General features: G+C 45.4%; 1 protein-coding gene across 5 annotated transcripts in view; it reads right to left on the bottom strand.

Moving 5' to 3' along the window:
- The window catches only part of LOC148012812 (Peptidyl-tRNA hydrolase II (PTH2) family protein), a 99,245-nt gene that overhangs the window by 39,987 nt on the left and 44,059 nt on the right, over positions 1-15,199 (bottom strand). The gene's annotated exons all lie outside the window — the stretch shown is intronic.

Below are 15,199 nucleotides of genomic sequence, written 5' to 3'. Positions count from 1 at the left end.
GTGCGCCATACAACATCCCGAAACTTTCTATAAATAGGTAGGCTGCCCTCCATTCAATCCAATTTCATTTTTGCAGGTTTCAAGTGACCTAGCTTCGCTGCCCACATCCCATTCATGGAGGACATCACAACCGAGGCTGCCCGACCATGTCTACATCCATCCAATGTCTCTTTTGAGCCTTCATCGCACAATCTACACTGTTTTTTCTGCATCATCTACAGCTGGCAACTTGTTCTACTGCCGCATTTGTGATCTGCGACTGCTGTACGGACTACCACGTCATTACTGCCATGTCATTATACATGCATTTTTACCACCATCAACCTACCATGTCATCATACCTACATTTTTACTATCGTTAGCCTACCACATCATCATCAGCCTGCTCCATTTGCAGTTTTCTCTCTCCTCCGCTTGTACGACACTCATCCAACATCACCCTTGCTGCATTTGCTGTTGTTTGACATGTTGAAGGCTGCCTTGCAGTGATTCGAGACCCATCAGGAGTAACACACTCTCCAACTCATTACCTCTACTTCCGTTCTCAAGACATGAGAGTTTAGGGTACAATTTTCATTCCCTGCACCGTTTCTTAAAAGCATGAGCATTGTATATTCAATATTCATTAATTTATTTAGATCTTTCACTGCGTTCATTGCCTCTGAGTTACCCTAACCCTAATTGTGTTCTATTGAGTTTATGCCTTGTCAAATGCTTTTGTTTATGTTTCTCCATTAGGGTATTTCTTCACATGGTATCAAAGCAAGGTTCTCTTTGATCTGAAAGCCCTTCAAAAGAAGTGGAAACTACAGGAGGGAAAGATGACTTCGAACACATCTTCACTGCATCATCATGATGCTCCCGAGCCTAGCACATCGAGACACGAGACGGAGTGGGCCTCACAGCTTACTCCTCCTACTTCAAACATGGCTGGAGAGTCTTTGGACTACCATGGAGTCCAAAGACCATGCGAGATCTTATGAGCCAAATACAATCTCATCCTCACATATCGAGCTCAATAGCAAATTGAAGGTAAATTTTTCCCTTTTAGATTCAGTGCAGTGGTCTAATGATTTTGCAAGAAGGATGGAAACTCCACAAAGGCGTGATCACCTTGACATGGAAATTAGCATGGAGCACAAACCATTTTCCTCTCTACCACAATCATCTCCATGTCTACCTCTTTCATCTTTTTCATACACTTCTCCACCTTCATTCACTCCTATGTCAAGTATGCGTAAACTTTTAAATTTACTTCCTCTTTTTCACAAGATATTGGTAATACTCACAATGAAGGAACTCTTCATATGAAGTATTGGTTCATAAGCCCTAAAGAGGATAGATTTTTTCATTTGAACTCAAAAAAAAGCCAAAAGTTGCAAGATTCATTGGTGAGTGCTCCTTTATCTTTTCCTTCAACTTTTACATCTCGTGGTCAAATTGATTTTGGTGAATCGTCTTTTTTTTTCATTTGCATTAATCATCTTTTTCTTCATTTGCATTTAATAAACAAAAGGAACCTAACTCATTTTCCACTGCTAGACAAATGCCAAATCCATTTAATCTCCCACCCACTAGTTCTACTGCACCTTCCTTTCAACCTCCATTAGAGGTGCACCTTTCATGTCTTCACAGATCACACCGGGGGGTCCTTCAACCTTAGGCATGCCCATTAGGACCTCGTATTTTCCTCAACCGAGTGGTGCCTCCATGATCGTGGTTCATCCTCCCATCCATGCACTTTCAGGTTTTTGACAACTTGGAAATGCCACCCGTCCATCACGGAGTGTGGATCAATTGGTACCACAGTTTACCTCCATGGCATTACGTAGTGGACCTTCTGGTCATTATGATGTGCCCTAGCCAACCATTGGACAGGATTCGCATGTCCCGGTGCCTCCACCTCCACCGGCACTTGATGGAAACATTTATATTCCAATGCCACTAGTGACCACATCAATCCGTACCCATTGAACATTTTCAGCCTATTTCTGCCTACCCAGCTCCTCCACCTGTCAAAAGTGGTGCAGCAAAGGAAGCATAGACAAGTGCTGAAATAAACTATTGAACACGAGACAGATGTGTACATCTCTGAGTTCCCGAGCACAAGACAAGACAATCGTGTACAACAGTGAGTCACTCGCTGCGTGGGCCCTGGCACCAACTCCTTGTTAGAGATCACAGCCAGTACACTGGCAGCAATGCAGTCGGACAGGCAGCGGACTGCACACTCGGACTGCCACGTGGCAGTCCGACCTATGCAGGCAGTCGGCTGCATTTAATGCAGCCGACAGGATATTTTCTGTGCCCTGTTTTTGTCCAGATTCTGGCTATAAATAGCCGACATCTCCAGCAGTCTCCTACACTTCTCTGCTCGCAGATTACAGACCGGTGACACGCGCAGATTCCGTCTCTGTTCGCAGATTTCAGATAGGAGACAGTGCAGACTGCAGCGGACTTCGAGGTGAACAGCAGGTTGCATCGTCGAGGTGGAGACACGCAGTCCAGCGCACTGCGCCCGTGTATATATCTGCATATCTTTGTATTTAGCACACTTTATACAGCAGATCTTCATCTTCCACTGTCTCTTTCTCTCTCTTCTCTCTCTGCGTTCTCTCTCTCTCAGTCCTACGCTTCCGCACCACTGCACTCTGACATGGTATCAGAGCATTGTTAGAGGGCTGACTGAGCGCAGAATCAACCTGAAGAGGAGTTTCTATCGCGACACAAATTTGCGTTTTTTGCGTTTAAGGGCAGACAGGAGGGCTGCGCCTTGGAACAAGGCTGAAGCGAGTGTGGGCGCACGGGAAAGGAGTCCAGGTGGTGGATTTGCTGCTGTTTACTGCTGTTTGACGCGGAGGAAGTTTGAGTTTTCAGCCTACAAGTGCAGGTTTTGCTTTTTCATCGCCTCCAACAGGTGAAGAAGTTTCAGGACGCGGAAAAGCCTTAGCAGGCTGAGTTTTCACAGTCAGAGGGGGCTGCTTTTGCGTTTGTGAAGGCATTACAGGTGAAGATGTCTACAGAGATTGACTTGGAGTTCCAGTCGATTATGGACCGGAAGGTGCCTGTCTTACCGGCTCTTCCTGCAGATCAGAAGCTCGACGGCGACAACTACCGCATTTGGCGTGTCATGATGTTGGCCATCCTTGAGTCCTATGATTTGGCGGAGCTTGTACAGGAGGAGATCGACCGGCCCTCGGTAAGAGATGAGTCCAAACTCTCTTCCGATGCTCGTGCGGAGTTAGCCAAGGCTCAGTCTCATTGGGACAAACTGAATGCCAAGATTCGTTCCTTTCTCTTTCTATCATGTACTACAGCCGTAATCACTCACATCAAGCACTTGACGGTGGCTCGGGAGATATGGCTGGTGCTTCATCAGATGTACAATCGGAAGACCCTTATGAAGCGGGTTTCTTTGGAGGTACAGATGCGGACCTTGTCCGTAAACAAGTCTTCTTCGCTGCGGGAGCAGATTAACAAGCTCAGGCAGCTTCAGATGCAGGTTCAGAATGCGGGGAAGCCGATTTCCTCCGAAGACATGGCGATCACACTTTTGTCCCAGTTGCCGCCACGATTCAGTACATTCTACTCTGCCCTTATTGCTTCGGGGCGAGAGTCTACTCTTCGGTGGGAAGAGTTGGTTCCTATGGTCTTGGACCAAGAGGAACAGTTAAAGGGACAGAATGCTTCCAAGTCAGAGGCGTTGACAGGTCAAGCCTCTCAGAAGAAGGGGAAGGACCAAAAGAAGAAGAAGGGGGATAACAAGTCCAAGAAAGACAAGGAGAAGGACAAGGACAAAGACTCCACATGTCACATGTGTGAAAAGACTGGCCATTGGAAGAAGGATTGCCCTGACAATGACAAGAAGGACACCAACAAGAAGGACACCAAGGATTCTGGAGCAGTGGTTGCACCCTCATCAGCTGCATTTCTTCATCTAGCTGTCATTGAGGACGCTTCACCGAATGCTTCTGATGCTGCGATGACGGCTCCCCATGCTCGAGAGTGGATCGTTGATAGTGGTGCCTCCCGGCACACGACTCCTTCATCAGATGGTGTTACCCAGTTGCGACCCTCGCGTGGGCAGATTCTCATTGGAGATAGCTCTTCAGTATCTATTGCAGGTCGGGGTAAGATGCACCTCATTCCAGATAGACGAGGTGGTACCCATACCTCAGAGGTTTTGCATGTACCAGGCTTAGGGTACCATCTCCTGTCAGTTCAAAAGATTTGTTCCCTTGGCCTTTTGGTGGAGTTTGACAGTACTACGGTGCGAGTCCTTGATCGTGGATCGAGGAAGGTTCTATCATCCGGATATGAGGAGAACGGCATTTATAAATTAAAGTCTTCCACCGCCCTCTCTACTCTTCTTCTTACCTCTCAGTCACAGTCAGAGTTATGGCATGCTCGGTTTGGTCACCTCAACTATGATTATCTTCGGAGAGCGTCACGTGGACAGCTTGTTCGAGGGTTGCCGGATATAGTGGTGAGCCAGCAGCCATGTGTCTCCTGCATTCGTGGGAAGCAGCATAGGGATGCCATTCCCCACACAGCTTCGCGGCGGTCTACTTCACCGATGGAGCTTGTATCTACGGATCTATGTGGCCCTATGAGGAATGAGTTCTTGCGCGGGAGCTCGTACTTCATGCTGATCGTAGATGACTACAGCAGGATGACATGGGCCTATTTTTTGGCATTAAAGTCAGAAGCTTTCTCACGCTTCAAGGATTGGCTTCTCTTTGAGGAGAACCGATCGGGCCGGAAGTTGAAGACCTTGTGATCCGACAAGGGCGGTGAATTTGTTTCTAATAAGTTTGCTCAGTTTTGTGCAGATAAAGGAATTCACCAAGAGTTTGCCAATACCAACACTCCTCAAGAAAATGGCATTCTTGAACGGAAGAACCGCAGTGTGATCGAGATGGCGCGCACCATGATGAAGCACCGACAGACCCCTCAGGTTCTGTGGGCCGAGGCTGTGGCTACTGCAGTCCACATCCTTAATCGATCCCCTACTTCGGCCGTGGAAGGGATGACCCCGTTTGAGGCTTACTTTGGGACGAAGCCAGATGTTTCTTACTTTAGGGTCTTTGGGTGTGTTTCCTATGTTCACATTCCCAAGGCTCACCGTGATAAATTTGACGCAGCTTCCCAAAGACAGGTATTTGTTGGCTACAGCTCCCAGTCCCAAGGCTATCGATTGTATGATCCCGTCAAGCGGGATGTGTACACTAGTCGAGATGTGCGGTTTGTGGAGGTTCCGGCTATATCAACGGGTGAGGAGCATCCCGTTCTTGGAGATCCAGGGGAGAGTTGGGCTCCTTCTACACTTCCACTGGAGCCCGTACCTTTTGATTATGATTCTGTTTCTGACACAGAGTCTACTGTTCCACCGGACACCCCTGTGGAGTTACCACCGGTGGATATTCCAGAGTCTTCTGCTGATGGAGAGAGACGAGGGGAGGTTCGGCCTCCTCCTCGATGGGCCCGTGGCACACTCCGTGATTCAGGGATCGAGGGGGTTCCTGAGGAGTGGGGACCGCAGGATGGTCCGCGACGGTCACGACGGCACCAGGCACATTCAACGGAGCTTGTATGCTCTAACTATTGTTTGATGACCCATGTTATGCAGGATCGAGAGCCCACCTCCGTGAAGGAGGCTTTACAGTCCGCACCATGGAAGAAAGCTATGAAAGCCAAGTTAGAGGCTATTGAGAGGAATGGCACTTGGTCACTCATGTCCCGCCCCCCGCATAAGAAGGTGATTGGCGTCAAGTGGGTCTTTAAGACCAAATACCTTAGCAATGGTTCTTTGGATAAGCACAAGGCTCGCCTTGTTGCTAAAGGTTTTGCACAGCGCCCAGGGATTGATTGTCATGATACTTTTGCCTCCACAGCTCGTATGGCGACCATTAGAGTTGTTCTTGCCTTGGCTGGCCATAGGAGATGGCCTGTTTACCAGTTGGATGTGAAGTCGGCCTTCCTCAATGGTGATTTGAAGGAGGAGATCTATGTTGAGTAGCCTCCTGGCTTTGGATCTTCAGATGGGAAAGTCTACAGGTTGAAGAAGGCCTTGTATGGCCTCAAGCAGGCTCCGCGTGCATGGAACGAGAAGATTGATTCGTTCCTCCAGTCTCAGTTGGGATATCGGCGTTCCAAGGCCGATCCGCAGCTTTATGTTCACACTTCCGAGGATGGTTGTGTGCTTTTTGTCTTATATGTTGATGATTTGATTGTCACAAGTGATGATGCACAACAGGTCCAAGAGACGAAGTCAGCTTTACATCAGACGTTCGAGATGACGGACTTGGGTCTACTCCATTTCTTTTTGGGCCATGAGATTTATCAGTCTCAGAGGGGGATCTTCATCTCTCAACAGAGATATGTACAGGAGCTCTTGGTGTCTTTTGAGATGGAGGATTGTCGGGCCCTTTCTACTCCTATGGATCCGAACTGGAAGTCCACTTCCCATTCAGCTTCTCCTATGGCGGATGCTTCCCGCTATCGTCAGTTGATTGGATCCTTGATTTGGCTTCTCAACACTAGGGTTGATCTTTGTTTTGTTGTTGGGCTCTTGGCAGGGTTCATGAGTGAACCTAAGACGGTGCATTGGCAGGCTGCTTAGAGGATACTTCGGTATTTGAGAGGGACGTCTGATTTAGGGATTCATTACCCCGCAGGGACAGATGGTTCAGATCTTGTACTTGCAGGTTGGAGCGACTCGGATTGGGCCGGTGATGTGGACCACAAGCGGTCTACTACAGGTTACTGTTTTACCTTGGGTGCAGGTGTTATCTCATGGAGTAGCAAGAAGCAGCCCACGGTAGCCCTTTCGTCTACTCAGGCGGAGTATCGGGCCGCGTCTTCCACCACATGTGAGGCTGTGTGGCTTCGGAGATTATTAGAGGAGCTTGGGTGCCCCCAGACTCGTCCTACTTTGTTGCAATGTGACAATGAGAGTTGCATTGCCTTGGCACGGAACCCTGTTTTTCATGCCCGCACGAAGCACATAGAGATCCAGTACGAGCTGTGGGGAGTACTGCAAGACGGATGTCTCTTCTTACCACAATGATAACACTAGGCCTTCGACTTCTTCTTCCTGTCACCCCTCTCTAAATGTCTAAAGGTCTCATTGGAACCTCCATAATGAGACAAAAGCCTCCCTTGTAGACGCAAAGAAGCCTCATGCTCAAGCAGTATCAAGGACATATGTGTAAAGCTCACCAATGTAGAGGATATCTGCACCCGCAAAGCATTGGCGTGTCCTTAGACTCAAACTTCATCTACTGAAGCTATCCATAGAGAGTCATTGCACACATGGTGGAAGGTGCCTCCTATAACATCTAAAGCTTTGACCATGTTTCTAGGGATGTCATACAGGAGATAGCTACACGTAAAACTTCTTTAGAAATACATCAAAGAATAGCAAAATAGGTACGCACATCATCCGAATCCCATGTAAGCACGACTTTCTCATGGTTGTCCTCATCAAAATCTTCGGAAAGTGGAAAAGGACGTTGAGGACAGGAAATAGCTCCATAAACAATGTACCAAATCCACTTCTACAAAAACCAAGCTTTCATCAGAGCACTCCATGTAAGATAGTCAAGTCCATGTAACTTATCATATATAGAAGTGCACAGAGGAGCCATCTAGAGAGGATGAGGAGAAGATAGAGAATAGAAGGTATATAGAGAGAGAATACAGCCAGACCAACAGTAAAGACGTCACAAAATGAGAGTTCACATGTAGTGTAACCAAAAATCTGGTGAGAAACGAAGGACAACTACAGTAAAATGAAGAAAACCAATCAAAAATCTGAGAGTTCACATGTACTGTAACCAAAAATCTGATGAGAAACAAAGGACAACTACTGTAAAATGAAGAAAAACCGGTCCAAAACTGCCAAAACCAGCAAAGATGGCCTGTAAAACATTTGCCCAACCATGGTTAGGGGCAGAAAATGAAAAACACAAGCTGATTGAGCATTTAATGCAGCAAACTGACAATTGCACACTAGAATCCATGCACAGGTTGAAAATGTAGGTTGTTGGTCTGAAAACGCAGGCAGCAGCAAACTATACGCAGGCTGAAAACCACCAGCAGGTCGCCTGATCAACAGGGGGAAGAAAGACCCGTGATCAGCAAAAAAATCACAGCAGGAACCTAGATCCTGCAATCTGATACCATGTCAGAAGTGGTGCAACAATGGAAGCATAGACAAGTGCTGAAATAAACTGCTGAAAACAAGACAGAAGAGAGAGAAAACAAAAGAACACTACGAAGAAAGAGAACTCAAAGATGTGCTCGGGAAATAAAATCCATATACCAAACAGAAGACATTCGCGTACAATAGTGAGTCACTAGCTACGTGAGCACTAGCACCAGCTCCTCTCTCCAACGAAAGTTCACTTGAAGAATGCTAATGACTATGTATGTGGAGGAGGAGGAGCCCATTAAATAAGCACAAAACAGGTCATAACTAGTAGCTACTTGGTCAGCATTAAATGCTTGCCATCTAGCATAAAATGCCAATCTAGCATGAAATGCCAAGCCAATAAAGTGCCAAAAATACATAGAAAAGTGTTCAGCCCATCAAGCCTGCACAAACCCACACATGAGTTGACAATCCTGCCAACACCACCTCCTACTAATCCCACTCCACCACCTCTCTGTTATCCATCTTATTCCACTTACCCATTCTTCCTCCTCATTAGCCAAACATGCCTTTTATGGCAAGACTCATTTTTAACAGGTAGAACTTCACTATTTGGTCAAACCTAATGAGACATGTCCTTGACTCACAGAACCTATGGGATCTTATACAAGGGTTGGGATCCCAACCTAATCCCACACTTGTTCCATATAAGGTTGTCTACTCATGGAAGGCTAGGAGTAACTCCGCTATTGTCGAGCTGATACAAGGTCTATTATCTTAATTTCATTCAGAGCTTTCGCATTTGACTTAGCATTCGAGCATTGGACACACTTGATTAACCACTATGCAGCTCCTGATCGCATCAATTTGGATCATGAGCTCCAAAACTTTAAAATCCCTAACTGAGATGACTTGAAAGTCAAGTTGATTGAGTATCGGTGCCTTCTTGCTGAGTTCTCTACCACAAGGAATCCTAAGTCCTCGAACAATCAAGTCACATTGTTTCTTAACAAGCTGCCAAGGAAATACTCCATTTCGTGCAACACATGATCTCACAGTCCACTATGTCCACATTCTATGAATTTGAGTATCAGCTATTGCATTACGCTCCGTTGATCAATCAATTTCATAATTTGACCTCTACGGAGGAGACTCTCGTCGCTGCTTCTCAAAAGGGGCAACAAGAGAAGGGTAAACAAAATCAAAACTCCAATCAAAATCAAAATAAGCTCAGAATCAAAATCAAAAACAATCTAATGAGACTCAAGGAAACTCTTGGTCATCTCTAAAACCAAGGTGGAAAAATGTGCCAAAGAAAAATTGGTGTTGTCAACATTGTCAAAAGGCTAGCCACTTTGACGACGAGTGTCAATCAAAGGCAAGAGGCACAGCACCAAAAGCTAAGACTTGGACCCCAGCCCCTCAATCGGGCAATCCCTAGCAGGGGAGGCAAGGTGGTGGCAATGCTCGGCTAAGCACTGGACATTTGAGAATATGAGTCTCGTCCACATCTACAAGTTGCCTCCTAACGAGGTGACTCCAAAGGTCCACTTGTCATAGCCAAGTACTTCAACTACTCCTTGGATTGTGAACAATGGAGCTACTCATCATATGATTCCCATCAAGGACATTTTCATTTCCCAAACCTCTATGGCCAAGCAAGTCTAAGTTGGGAACAGTCAAGATTCAGGCTCACGGTCACGTCAGTTTTGCCATTGATTGGGCCTGGATCGCTCGAGCTATGCTAGTTTATGTACACTATGTCCCCTAGCTTGGGGTGAACTTATTATCCGTTCAATAGCTTTGCCAATTGTATCAAGCAGTCTTCTTCATAGTGACCACAATTGAGGTTCTTGACTCTTGGATTGGCTTAGTGACTACTTGCAGTGAGGCACAACCTAGTGACATGTACCACATGACAAAGTTTCTATCCGAGCCAACAACCGAGGGCTCTGAGTTCCACCACTTTAAGCTTTAGCCATTGCACATGAGCCTATGAGCACTGAGCATCTTTGGCATTTTCACTTAGAACATCCAAGATACAACTCTTCTTATGAGTTGTTACATAAATGGTTCTCTGGTTGTCGCCATCATCTTCTCTCTCCTCTGAATACTGCGCTTTGGTTTTCTGCTTGCCACTCCAACATTCTCTCACCTCTATCTGCTTCATTTGCACTTAACAGCTGATGTGGAAATTTTCTCTCTCCTCAGGTACCTACGTTTTTAGTATTTCTCTCTCCTATACTACTATCTGCATCAAATCCAACCTTCCTTGGCTGCATTTGCTAGTGTTCGACACACTCTACAGCTCATAACATCTACCTTCATCCTAGAGATACAAGAGTTTGAGGTTCAATATTCACTGCATAGGGTGTTTGCTACATGAGCATTGTATATTTATTATTCATTGTGTTCACTGTCTCTTTGTTACCCTAACCCTAACCCTAACTGTGTTCTGAGTTTATCAGTCTATGCTTTGTTGTATCATTGGTTTAATGCTTTTTCCGTTTAGAATATTTCTTCACATGGTATCAGAGCTAGGTACCCTCTGAGAAACCTTGGCCTTTGATCAGAAATCTCATTCGCGAAAGCAAGAACAACAAAAGAGTTAGATGATTTCGAATACATTCACAACACCACTCCAATCTCCATAGCCATTGGACTACCATGGAGTCCACAGACCATATCAGATTTCTGCCATTGAGTATGATCTCATCCTTATGCATAGGGCTCAGTAGGAGATTGAAGGTAAGCTTGAGTTTTCTCCTTGAGATTCAGTGCACAGAACTAATGATCTAGCAAGTCCTTTGGAATCTCCACTATGGACCGACCAGCCATCCGCAAGTGGAACCTGACTCCAATTACATAGCACTTCCACAGTACTTCTTTTCTCCAATGCTAGATACAAACCCTAAAATTTCAGATTCTATGCCAACTGATTCTGTATTTTTTGTTGGATTGGGAGATGCTCAAGGAGATGCTTGTCAAGAAGAGACTCTTCAAAAAAAGCTTTGGTTTGTGAGTAATGAGGAAGACAGGCATTTCTTCATGAACTCAAAACTAGGTAAGAAGCTAGAAGAAGAACTTGTAAGTATTCCTACCCTTCCTTTTCCTTCAAATGATTTTATTTCTCATGGTCAATATGGAGTAGGTGCATCTCCATCCAGTGCATTTAATGGACAAAAGGAACCTACGATGTTTCCCACAAAAACATCCATCACAAATCCATTTGGGCTCTCACCCATCCCTCTGTCATCTTCCACTGTACCTTCCTTTTTGCCTCCATTGAGTGCACCACATTATCCACCACCACACACCACACTGGGGGGTTCTACACATTTAGGCACAACCTTTAGGACCTCTACATACCCATTTCCACGTAGTGTACATATAACGAAGGCTCAACGCATTACCTGGTGAACAATCCGATCATTCAGTAGTGCCCCATTCGACATTTGGACAAGGCTATCATGTCCTAGTGCCTCCACCTACACCTACGGTATCATATGGACCTATGTCCGTTTTGGTACCTCCGCAGCAATCAACACTCAATGAACATCAATGGTCTATTTCTGCCTATCCATCTTTGACCCCTTCTGCTTATCCACCACCATCTTATCCCATCTATCCATCTCCCAAACACCTCATGGTTCTAGTCCCTCATCCACCAAGCATGCATTTAATGACAAGACTCGTTTCAACGGGTCAAACTATACCACTTGGTCAAATTTGATGAGGCACGTCTTAGATTCTCATAACCTATGGGATTTAGTCCAAGGGTTAGAACCCCAACTTGATTGTGCCCTTGTCCCATACGAGATTGTCCGCTCATGGAAGGCTTGTAACACCTCCGATATTGTCGAGCTTATGCAAGGCTTGTTACCTGAGTTTCGCTCTCAGCTTCAACATTTCGACTTACCATCCAAGTGTTGGGCACACTTGACTGACCATTATGCGGCTTGGGATAGGACCCGTCGCATCAATTTGAATCATAAGCTCCAAAATTTCAAAATCATAGACAAGGATAACTTGAAAGTCAAGTTGGCAGAGTATCGACATCGCCTCGCTGAGTTCTCAACCACTGGGGCTCCTAAGTCCTTTGACAATCAGGTTACCTTATTCCTTAACAAGCTGCCACAAAAATATTTCCATTTTGTGCAACAGGTGATTTTACAACCTTAGATGCTCACATTTTATGAGTTTGGGTAACAACTGTTACGTTACGCACGGTTATTCAATCAATTTCATAACACGTCCTCGATAGAGGGGGCTCTAGTTATCAAAATAGGGCAAGTGAATCCGAGGGAACCAATCAATCTTCTCTTAAACCTAGATGGCAAAATGTACCTAAAAAGAATAGGTATTGTCGACATTGTCAAAAGGCTGGCCATTATGATGAGGAGTGTCGATCTAAGGCGAGAGGCACAAAGCCAAAATCCAAGAATCAACCCCCGCACCCTAGTGGCAACCCTCAGCGGGGGCAGCGGTGATGAGGCTAGACCCACACTGCCATCCAAACTACTCAACTCCAAAGGGTTTGTCTGATTGGTCTGCAGGGACCTACATTGTTTTCTTAGAGACATCGAATGCGAGTCTCATTCACATCTGCGAGTTGTCTCCTGACGAGGTGCCTACAGAGGCCCACTCATCACAACGGAGCACGTCAATACATGTTTGGCTTGTGGACAATGGAGCTACCTATCACATGACTCCTAGAGACAACATTTTTATTTCCCAAGGCCCTACAACCAAGAGTGTCCCCGTAGAAAATAACTCCTCGGTCACGATTCAGGCCCAGGGTCGCATCAGTTTTTCCACTGACCTAGGTCCAAATCTCGCTTCGCTGGATGATGTCTATCATGTCCCCCAGCTTGGGGTGAACTTCTTGTCCATTCACTAACTTTGCCAGTTGGGGCGAGCAGTTTTCGTCACAACGACCATAGTCGAGGTCCTAGACTCTCAAATTGATTTACTCATTACTCGCGGCAAGGCACAACCTAATGGCCTTTACCACATGACCCACTTTTTTACCGAGCCAATTGCCGATGATTCGGAGTTTCATCGCTTTCAGGCTTTGGCACCTAAACAAGAGCCCACGAACTCTGAGCAACTTTGGCATTTTTGCTTAGGACATCTTGGCTACAACTCTCTTTATGAGCTCTCGCATCAGGGGATGGTTAAGGGCCTTCCACGTCTAAAACTATTTCGAGAGGGTTGTAAGCATATCAGCTAGGTAAGCAACATCGTATACCCTTTCCTCAACAGTCTCTCACTCGTATTGTTGAACATCTTAGGCTCATTCATGTAGATCTTTGTGGTCCCACATCCACTGCCGCCTTAAATGGCGCACTATACTTCTTTTTGATAGTGGATGATTTCTCCAGATACATGTGGATATACTTCCTCGAGCACAAGTCTAATGCTTTAACTTAATTCAGTGCTTGGGTGTTGCTGATTCATAACCAAATTGGTCGTCGTGTGGGTACTATGAGGACTGATTCTGGTGGCAAGTTTACCTCCCACGAGTTTTCAAAGTTTCTACATGAGTAGGAAATAGCACACCAACTCACCTCTACCAACTCCCCTGCACAGAATGGAGTCGTAGAAAATAAGAACCGGGTTGTTCCAAATATGGCACACTCTATGCTATTCGCAACAAAGTTCCTTGAGCGCCTTTGGGTCGAGGCTATTAACACTTCAATGTACATCCTCAACTGATGCCTGACTATGGTAGTCCCTAAAAAGACTCCATACAAGGCATTCTTTGGCTCTCAACCTGTTATTTCTCACATTAGAGTTTTCGATAGTCACACACTCCTGATGACAAGATAGGAAAGCTTACCTCTCCAGCAGATCTCTTGATTTTTGTGGTCTATTCTCTAGATCCCAATGTCCATCTACACAAGGATACCTCAAGTCACCTTTTTGATACTCACAACTATCATTCTGTTGTAGGGAAATTACTTTGGTTCATTCATACTAGGCCAAAACATGCGTTCTCAGCTAGTTTGCTTGGTCAGTATTTAATGTGCCTAGAATGTCTCATTGCATTGCTTAGCTTTGTGTGTTAAGATATTTAAGGTGTGCCTATAATTTTGAACTAACTTATAGTCATGGTTTATGCTTGTAGAAGTACACTGATTTGATCCTGATACCCAGTGTTCTCATGGAGGATATCTCTACACCTTAGGCACGACACCCATCTCTTGGGCCAATCGTAAGCAAGAGACAATAACGGCTTCCACAACCAAGGTAGAGTATCGGGCCCTTTTCGATGGCACTACAAAGTCCATCTATCTAAGAAACTTGCTTGCTACACTTCAATTCCCTTGCGAGTCGCCTACAGCTGTCTACTGCGACAACCAAAGTGTCATTGCCTTTGCGAACAATCCTATCATCTCCCTTCGGATATGGCATGCAGCAATTCACTACCATTTCACGAGAGAGCAGGTTGAGCTAAGCACCATTTGCCTAGAGTTTGTGCTGTAAAGCGACAATTTTACACATATTTTGACCAAGGTGGCAACCAGTTCTCCCGTATCTTCTACCACAAATCGGCTTAGGTACACCCTTCTCTACTGCTTCCAATTGATGACGAGAGAGTACTTTCTGTCAGAAGTGGTGTAGCAATGAAAGCATAAACATGTATTGAAATAAACTACTGAACACAAGACAAAAGAAAAGAAAGAGATAATACAATACAAATGAGAACTCAGATGTATGCTCAGGAAATGAAATCCATATACCAAGACATGAAACAGTACACATACAATGTGAGTCAGCGGCTGTGGAGGCATTGGCACCTGCTCCCTCTCTCCAAGAACTGTCCAGTGATGAATGAATAAGTTGAGAAGGGAGCCAGACAATATACAGGACAAATACATGCCCAAAATATGACTGGTCAGCCAGCATTAAATGCTGGCCGACTGGCTGCAAATAATGCCTAAACCATAATAAACAATGGAAAATAAAATGCCTAAAATGTCTCTGTGCCCAGCCTGTTGTACCACAAGTACAGACTCAACCATGAACTAACTAATCTAC

This window comes from Lygodium microphyllum, chromosome 27 (genome assembly GCF_053477565.2).
Source record: "Lygodium microphyllum isolate KBCC chromosome 27, Lygodium_microphyllum_v1.1.10, whole genome shotgun sequence".
NCBI classification, from domain to species: Eukaryota; Viridiplantae; Streptophyta; class Polypodiopsida; order Schizaeales; family Lygodiaceae; genus Lygodium; species Lygodium microphyllum.
The sequence above is the reverse complement of the archived record's forward strand: the minus strand, read 5'-3'. Positions and strand labels throughout refer to the sequence as shown.